Source organism: Desmodus rotundus, chromosome 1 (assembly GCF_022682495.2).
Source record: "Desmodus rotundus isolate HL8 chromosome 1, HLdesRot8A.1, whole genome shotgun sequence".
Taxonomy (NCBI): domain Eukaryota; kingdom Metazoa; phylum Chordata; class Mammalia; order Chiroptera; family Phyllostomidae; genus Desmodus; species Desmodus rotundus.
In genome coordinates, this window is record NC_071387.1 from 29032078 (window position 1) to 29041673 (window position 9596).

A 9596-nucleotide genomic window follows, 5' to 3' on the forward strand; every position below is an offset into this window, starting at 1 on the left:
TTTCTCTTCCTCTCTCTTTCCCTTCTCCCATCCTCCATTTCTTCCTCCCTTTGTCCTCTCCTTCCCTCCTCCCTCATTCCTTCCTCTCCTCTTTCTCCCCTCCCTTCTTTCTTTCTTTCGTCCCTCCTCCCCTTCTCATTTCTTCACTTTTAAAAATAATTTTTAACTCAACTTTTAATTATGTTAAAAAGCGCAACATAAAATGTATCCTCTTAACCATTTTTAAGTGTACAGCTCAGTAGTGTTAAGTATAGGCACATCATTGTGTAAAAAATCTTCAGAACTTTTTCACACTGCAAAACAAATTATACCCATTGAATATTCCTTTGATAACCACATTCTACTTTTTTTTCTTCTGTTCCTTCTTTTTCCTTTTTGTGCCTTTCTTTCCCCCTTATCTCTCATTTTTCTTCCCCTCTCTCTTTCCATCTTTCTCTTCTTAAAACCCTGATGGCCCCACTTCACCCTTGCTAGCCCTCTACAGCCTCTACCAGGGGCTGGGCCAAGATGCCTGTCAGCAAGGCTGTTAGAGGGCTGGTGAATCATCATTCCTCCCCGGTGTGTCAGGGCCAGTGGGCGGCCCCTGGAAGCCTCACCTGGCTTGTCACTGGTAGGCAAACATGTCCAGCAAGGAATTTCTGCCAGGAAGAGTTAATTAGAGAGAGGCCCTGACTCCAGCAGGGTCTCAGGGGCAGACTGGAAGCCCCTGTCTCCCCTGGGCCTTCCCCAACCCTGGGGCCTCCCTTCTAGACAGCGCAAGACAGCGGTGATGACGGTGGTGGTGGTGATAACTAGCTCGGACACAAAACTTGACAGTTTACAAAGCATGCCACAGACATGATCTCATTCTCGTTCTCTCAACAGTCCTGGGAGGTAAGCCTTATTATTCCCGTTTTACAGGTGAGGAAACTGAGCTTCAGAAAGGGGAAGGGATTTGCCTGTCACCACAGAGCTGGTAAGGGGCAGAGTTGGCAAGGTGAGGGCTAAGATTTGTACCACAAAAGCACCACCCCAAAATAGCTATATCAGAGTTTAAAACATTTAAAAAATATTCACTGCTCCCTCTTCTGTGTTCCTCTAGCACCTAGTTCAGACCTCTTGTGTGTGGGCCCCACCCGATGGGTGGGTTTCTTCAGTACCTAGGCGTAGGTGGCAGATACCGAATGAGTGAGTGGTGGAGGTATTTGATGGTATGCATAGCACGTGTAAAAGAGCTGATTTCTAGGCAGCTAAGAGACTTTTAAAAGTCAAATAGAATTGCTACCCAGCTGTTCCTGGGATCTCTGGAACTTTGGCGCTCTCTTCAGGGACTGTATTGAGAGAACAGGGGACTTTTGAGTGTGGATGGAGCTACACTATTCCCACCTCTTCTGGGTGGAAGCTCACAGACAGTTCACATTCTCTGAGCACATTCGGTTGCAAATCCATTGTCATTTGTTGGTGTGAAAATAATTTTTAGTTTCATGGGTAATCATGGTAGATTATTAATAGTCACCAATAGCCACTCTCTACTTCTGAGCACATGGAGGTATACACCCTCCTGCCCCCTTGAAGTAAATCATGGTCACATCACAAGACTAATTTTTGTCAATAAATGTGATTTATTGGTATTTGTGGGCTGGAGAATTGAATCGTATATGCTTGACTCCTTAGTTCTCTCTTCTCCAGCTGCACTGAGCAAGGGGGCCACATTCCAGGATATCAGACACTTACTGTCTGGGGTCTCACGGAAACTACCATGAAAACACCCCCTTATCAGTTGTTAGGGATGTGTAGAGGGAGTGAGAAATGAACCTTGGTGGTATTAAGCCACTTACATTTGGGCTGTTTGTTACTGCAGCTTAATCTATCCTATTCTGACCAATATAGTCATCAGCAAAGCAATTGATAGAACACATTGAAGTGTATAACACAGTCAATTTTTCAAACATAACTCTCACCTTTTGGAGCAAGATTAAATTTTTTAAAGACAAGAATTATAACTGCACAATCTAGTAGAAAATATAAGCTTTGTTTATATTTTATTCCCTAAAGATATCACATATACTTTTAAAAATGTTTTTAAGAGCTTCATTGAGATATTATTAAATACAATAAACTCCGTATATTTAAAGTGTGCAATTTTGTATTTTTTTGCATATGTATATACCTGTGAAACCTTTACCATAATCATGATAGTGAATATTATCACTTAAAGTTTCCTGATGTTCTTTTTTTTTAATAAAGGTTTTCTTTATTTATTTTTAGAGAGAGGGGAAGGGAGGGAGAAAGAGAGGGAGAGAAACATCAATGTGAGAGAGAAACTTTGATTGGTTGCCTCTTGTATGTACCCAAACCTGCAACCCAGGTATGTGCCAGGAATTGATCCAGCAACCTTTTGCTTTGTGGGACGATGACCAACCAACTGAGCCACACCAGTCAGAACCTTGGTGTCCTTTTGAAAATGCTCCTTCCTGGCCCTTCCCATCAACCCACCCTAACACCTAGTCACCAGGCAACCACTGATCCTCTTTTGTCACCATAGTTTAATTAGCATTTCCTAAAATGTTATATAAATGCAGTCATACATTATGTACTTACCTTTGTCTGGCTTCTTATCACTCAGTATAATTCTTTTAAAATTCTTCCAGATTGTTGTATGTGAGAATAACTCATTCTTTTTATATTGTTAAGTAGTATTTTACTGTATGAAATACCACTATTTGTTTATTCAATTCTCTGTTGAGGGACTTTGGTTGTTTCCAGTTTTTGGCTATGAACATTTGTGTACAACTTTTTGTGTGAACATGTGTTTTCATTTCTCTTGGAATACCTAGGAAAAGAATGTCTGGGTCATATGGTAGTTGGTACGTGGTAAACTTTTAAAGAAATCACAAAAGTGATTTCCAGAGTGATTGTAACATACATTCCCACCAGTGATACATGGTGAAGAGTTCTAGTTCTTCCACATCCTTGCCAACACTTGGCACAATTAGTCTTTTAGTCTATTAAATTTTAATCACTTTAATAGGTATACAGTGTATCCCATTGTTCTTTAAATTGTGATCTAATACTTAAAACATAAAATTTACTATTTTAACCATTTAATACATGCAATTCAGTGGCATTTAGTACATTCACAATATTGTGGACCATCGCCACTAGGGCTGCAGAATATTTTCATCACCCCAAAAGGAAACCCCACATCCATTAAGAAATCACTTCCCATTTCCCAGCCCCTGGCAACCACTAGTCTGTTGTCCATCTCTCTATATATGCTTATTATGAATTATGGAATATGGAATAAATGGAATCATACAACCTGTAGTCCGTTATGACTGTCTTCTTTTATTTAGCATAATGTTTTCGAGGTTCATCGGGTTGTAACATGAATAAAATACTGTTTCATGTATTTGATTCCTTTTTGTGTCTGAATAGATATACCAGTTTGGTTTATCCATTCATTATTTGATGGACATTTGGGTTGTTTCTACCCTTTGGGTGCTGTGAATAGTGCTGCTGTGAACATTCATATGTAGGTTTTTTAATGAAACTATTTTATTGTGGTAAGAACACTTGACATGAGATATACCCTCCAAACAACATTTTAGGTGTACAAGTACATTATCCTCTTTAATTTAACACAAGGTAATTTTATTTTCTGTTTTTTTAAGTAACTTTAAAAAAATATTTGCTGATTATGCTATTATAGTTGTCCCTATTTTTCTCCCTTTGCACCCTTTCTCCCATTCCTTCTGGCAATCCCCCCACTTAGTTCATGACTCATGCATATAAGTTCTTTAGCTACTCCATTTCCTATACTGTTCTTAACATCCCCCTGTCTATTCTTTATCTACCAATTTGTACTTCTTAATCCCTGCACCTTTTCTCCCATTCTCTTCCTTCCCCCTCCCAGCTGGTAACCATCCAAATGATCTCCATATCTATGATACTGTTTCTATTTTGCTTGTTTGCTCAGTTTGTTTTTTAGATTCAATTGTTGATAGTTGTGAATTTATTGCCATCTTAATGTTCATAGTTCTGATCTTCTTTTTCTTAAATACATCCCTTTTCCATTTCATATAACAATGGCTTGGTGATGATGAACTCCTTTAGCTTTACCTTGTCTGGGAAGCACTTTATCTGCCCTTCCATTCTAAGTGATAGTTTTGCTGGATAGAGTAGTCTAGGTTGTAGGTCCTTGCTTTTCATCACTTTAAATACTTCTTACCAGTCCCTTCAAGCCTGCAAAATTTCTTTTGAGAAATCAGCTGACAGTCTTATGAGAACTCCCTTGTAGGTAACTCTGCTTTTTTCTTGCTGCTTATAAGATTCTCTCTTTATCTTTAACCTTTGGCAATTTAATTATAATGTGTCTTGGTGTGGTCCTCTTTGGGTCCATCTTGTTTGGGACTTTCTGTGCTTCCTGGACTTGCATGTCTATTTCCTTCGCCAAATTAGGGAAGTTTACTGTCATAACTTTTTTGAATAAGTTTTCAATTTCTTGCTCTTTCTCTTCTCTTTCTGGCACCCCTATGATGCAAATGTTGGTAAGTTTGAAGTTGTCCCAGAGGTTCCTTACCCTGTCCTCATTTATTTGGATTCTTTTTTCTTCTTTCTGTTCTGATAGAATTTTTTTCTTCCTTGTGTTCCAAATCATTGGTTTGATTTTTGGCCTCATCCACTCCACCGTTCATTCCCTGTAAATTTTTCTTTATTTCACTTAGTGTAACCTTTATTTCTGCCTGGGCCTTTTTTTATAATGTTGAAGTACCAGTGAGTTTCTTGAGCATTCTAATAACCAGTGTTTTGAACTCTGCATCTGATAGATTGCTTATTGCTGTTTTGTTAGTCCTTTTTCTAGAGTTTTGTTCTGTTCTTTCATTTGGGCCATATTTCTTTGTCTCCTCATTTTGGCAGCCTCCTTGTGTTTGTTTCTATGTATTAGGTAGAGCTGCTTTGACTCCCTGTCTTAGTATAGCATGGGCTGATATAGAAAAGTGCACTGTAAGTTGGATGGGGCAAAGACTTAGGTAATCACCTGGGCAGGGCAACCTGTGTGAACCAGGTTGGTGGAGTCTCAGATATGGTGCCACTGCTCTGTGGCTCTGTGGGGTGGGGGTGGGGGGCTCAGAAAATGGACAATGTCTTTACCTGGTCTCTGGAGTTTTGTCTAGGAAAAAGCTCTCCACTAGCACTTGCCCTGATGCCAGACACTTCAATTTCTCTCCATATGCCACTGGTGCCCTTCAAGCTGCTGCTCCAGTGCTGGAGCCCAGAGAGAGTGAGCCTGCGTAAGTCCTAAGTCTGTTGTGAACCCTTTTAGAAGACATGCCTGAGAATTCTTCTGCTGCCCCAGCCCCCATTGGTTTTTACAGCCAGAAGTTGTGGGGCCTTATCTTCCTGGCAATGGAACCCTGGGCTGGGTGGTCTCATGTGAGGCTGGGATCCCTCGCAATTATCCACCACACGTGGGTGTGGGACTGCCTGTTCTGTGTCTCCGTGTCTCTACCTCTCCTACCCGTAAATGAATGTGACCTCTTTAATTCCTTGCTTGTCAGACTTCCATACAGTTCGATTTTCTGATGATTCTGGGTGATAGTTGTTTTGTAGTTTAGTTGTAATTTTTGTGGTGGTTGTGCGAGGAGATAAGCCATGTTTACTTATTCCTCCATCTTGACCGAAAGTCCCAGTATTTTGACTATAGGTACTGTATATAGGTTTTTGTTTTAACACCTGTTTTCATTTATTTTGGGTATATACCTAAGCGTGGAATTACTGGATCATATAGTAATTTTATGTTTAATTTTTTGGAGGACCTGCCAAACTTTTCTACAGTGGCTGTATCATTTCATATCACCACTAGCGTGGCAGAAGGGTTCCAATTTCTCCATATCTTTGCCAAAACTTACTGTTTTCCATTTTTTGGATAGTAGTTCTCCTAATGGATATGAAGTACCATCTTATTGTGCCACCTTCATTTTTAAAAGATAATTTCACTGTGTGTAGAATTCTCAATTTACAATTTTTTCTTTGGTGTATAAAAGATTTTGCTCTATAGTCCTCTACCTTTTGTGGCTTTCAACAATAAATCCGTTGTCATCTATATCTTTTTTCCACTGTATATAAAGTGTCAGACTGCTTTCAAGATTTCCTTTTTATTGTTTATTTTTAGCAATTTGATTATGATGTGCCTTAGCGAAAGTTTTCTTCATGTCATTTTACTGTTTGAGATTCACTGGGCATCTTGGATCTGCATTTATAGTTTTCAACATAATAGAAAATTTTTGACCATTATTTTAAAACCAGATTTATTGAGATATAATTTACATGCCATATAATTAACCCATTGAAAATGTAATAGTAAATAATAATACAAGAATAAACTGTGTTGCATGCTCACAACTGTAAACCTACTTTTGCCCTACCCTGTATTTTCCAAATCCAGTGTAGTGGGGGTACACACTTTTTTCAATTTTAAAGATCCTGGGGTAGCCTTATTTCTATAGGCCACCCCTATAGAAATAACCTCTAAAAGATGTAGTAAAAAAAACCTCTAAAAGATGTAGTTTAGTGACTCCTACAAATGAAACACTTCAAAGCATATATCCCCTAAAATGGGCCAAAGAACCTTTTACATTATCTATGTGTTTCTCAAACCAAGAGGAACAATCTAGTGGACCCACTTAAAAGGACAAAGATCTCGTGGACGCCTCCATGATTGACATAAATATATTTTAATGTAATTTAAATGTGTACCAATATATACTTGGTATAACCTCCTTATAAATAATGAAACCAAAACAAATTTACAAATTAAATACAATACTACAAAAACCATCAAAATCCAAACTAATTCATTCAATGCGATGGATTTCATTTGTTGCTGACACTCAGTGACTAAGTATTTACAACATTACTAAGGGGCTGGCCAGTGAAGGGCAAGGTTCTTTTGACTCCATCATGCCTATACTGTGGTGCGCACGGGATGCCTGTGTTCTCCCACAAACTTTTTTACTTGGACTTCTGGAAGCGTGCTTCTTCCAGGGCTGTGATATTTCATCTTCAGTTAACAGTTTGAAATTAGGTCTGCCTCTCTTTTCTCATTCACTGTTATAATTAAAGCACTACTGCTTGGTCCCAATTCCATCCTAAAAGTGCAAATGTCGACAGTGTGATGGTTGATTTATGTGACAACTTGCCTGGGCCACGGGGTGCCCAGATATTTGATCAAATATTGCTTGGATGCTTCTGTGAGGGTGTTTTTGGATGAGATTTACATTTAACTCTTTAGACTGAACATAAAGCAGATTTCCCTCCCTCATGTGGATGGGCCTCATCCCAACAGCTGAAGACTTGCATAAAATACAAAGGCCAATTCTTCCACAAGTAAGAGAGAATTCTTTCTGCCTGACTGCCTTTGAATGGGGACATGTTTTTTGTTTTTTGTTTTTTCTTTCTGGATCTCGAGCCTATTGGCCTTTGGACAGGAGCTATACCACCAACACTCCTGGTTCTCAGGTCTCTGGACTTGGACTGGAACTAAACCATTGGCTCTCCTGAATCTCCTGCTTACTGACTTATCCTGCAGGTATCTGGAGAACCCTGACGAATATAGGCACTGACGCCATTGGCAATAGTTAGGGATGAAGTAAAATTTTTTTAGTATAAGGATGTCATACGCTGTATCTGGAATGTAGTTATACTAAACATTATTTGTTGTTCATCTGAAATTCAAATTTAACTGTGAGTCCTGAGTTTTGTTTAGTAACCCTACCTCTAGATTATACAGAATATGATTTTATTATTAAGATTATCATCAAGGTAGAGAAATTAAAATTCTCCCTGAAAACCTGAGGATGGATCTCGGCAGAGCCCAGCTGAGAACCTGCCATGCTGTTTACATGAATGGCACTTGGCCAGTAGCCCTTCTCCCCACGTTTAACTTTGACCTTCTCTACCACTCCCACTCCATTTTGGTGTGGTTTCTCCACAGGTGAAGGGCAGTTGTGGAGAGAAACCTAAAGGATTGCCTCTCTTGATTCTAAAGGTGCCGCTGAAGCCACTGTGGAAAGGCTTGATCTTGGGGCTCAAAGATTTGTTGTTGAGGCTTTCCAAACCTGGACGGGTGCTGCGTAAGATCCGACGAGAGGGTGTGGACAGGTATGGGGAGAAGAGCTTCACACCCAGCTGGGGTCCCCTTCTCAAGGCTGGCCCCACTCCTTTATTGCTGCCTACACAGTGAAGTTCATTCTCCTTGGCTTGGCCCTAAGGCCTTTTGCCGCATGGCCCCGTTGACCTCTCCAGCCTCACCTCCCCCTCCCACAAACCCAAACCATGTGACCCATCTGCTCTTACTGGGATGCAGCACATCTTTCCTGTCTCCAGACTTTGCCTTATGCTGTCTCTTCACCCTGGCTACCCTTTCCCTGGTATTTTACCCCTCAGATCTTCCCTGTCTCCAAGGGTCAGGTCTAATGTCACCTCCCAGGAAGGTGATGGCACTCTTCCTGTCCCCAGCTGCCCCCCACATAGCCCATCTCTGGCCCTTCCTGTGGCCCTGTCAACCATACTTTACTGGGCTTGGGATCTATTTCTCTAAAATCCTGGGGAAAGCCACCCTCGGCTTACTCCAGCCCGGTCAATGCTTAGCACAACATCTTACTCAGGGAAGGTGCTCAGTACATTGTGTGGAATGATGAGAACAGGAGAGGTGGGGAGCCTACTCCCCACGTGCTCCTGGTCACTGAGCAATGACCATCTCATGGTGAGCCTGGACTCGATGGAAGGTGACCACTGAGGCTGCTCTCTGTTTTCTCATCCTGCACTGGGGCTAAGGGCTAAAGGCAAAGGAGCACAACTTTGCTCTGAATGGAGGAGAGTTAAGGCTTTCACCTTCCAGGTCCTAGGAGGAGACAAGATGCTGTGTTCGCTTAGCCGCCATCACTCCAGGGCCCGGATCATGTAGCTCCCCTCGCGCAGTACCTCCGACGGCACCTCTGAGTGGAGGTGCAGATGATAGGGAGATCTGTTGACGGTGGAAGAATTTTCAAAGTACTTTGGATTATGCAGAGTTTTTGCCTTCTATGCTGAGTTTAGCCCCCAACTCCAATGTCAGCTTTGTCCACCTTAGCACCAGTGCCTGGCATAGTGCCTGGCTCCTGAAACATTAGAATTAGGAGGACCCTGAGCCACGTTAGAGTCCATCCACATTTTATGGAGAAATAAATAATAGTGATAACCGTTTAGCAAGAGCTGACTCTATGCTACACGTGCTGAGCACGTTACATACACTATCTAATTTTGTCTTTTGTAACAATGTGAGCTGAAGGTTAGCATATCTACTTTTTTTTGATTATGGAAATCTGTGTACAAAGAGCTAGCTAGCGTTGTTTCTTTCATCAGGTAGCAGTGTTGGATAATATATTCAAGGAAGAACAGGTGGTCCAACTTGATTCAGGCTACATCCTTTGAGTACTAATGGAAACTGGCGGCCCACATATAGGTCGTATTTCCAGATTGGACAGTGTCAGTGTGAACAGATGCAGAAAGAGTGTGAACTCTGCCTGAATTTTCTCTGGTGGTTCCAGCAGAGCTGCGGTGACCCATCCTGCTTT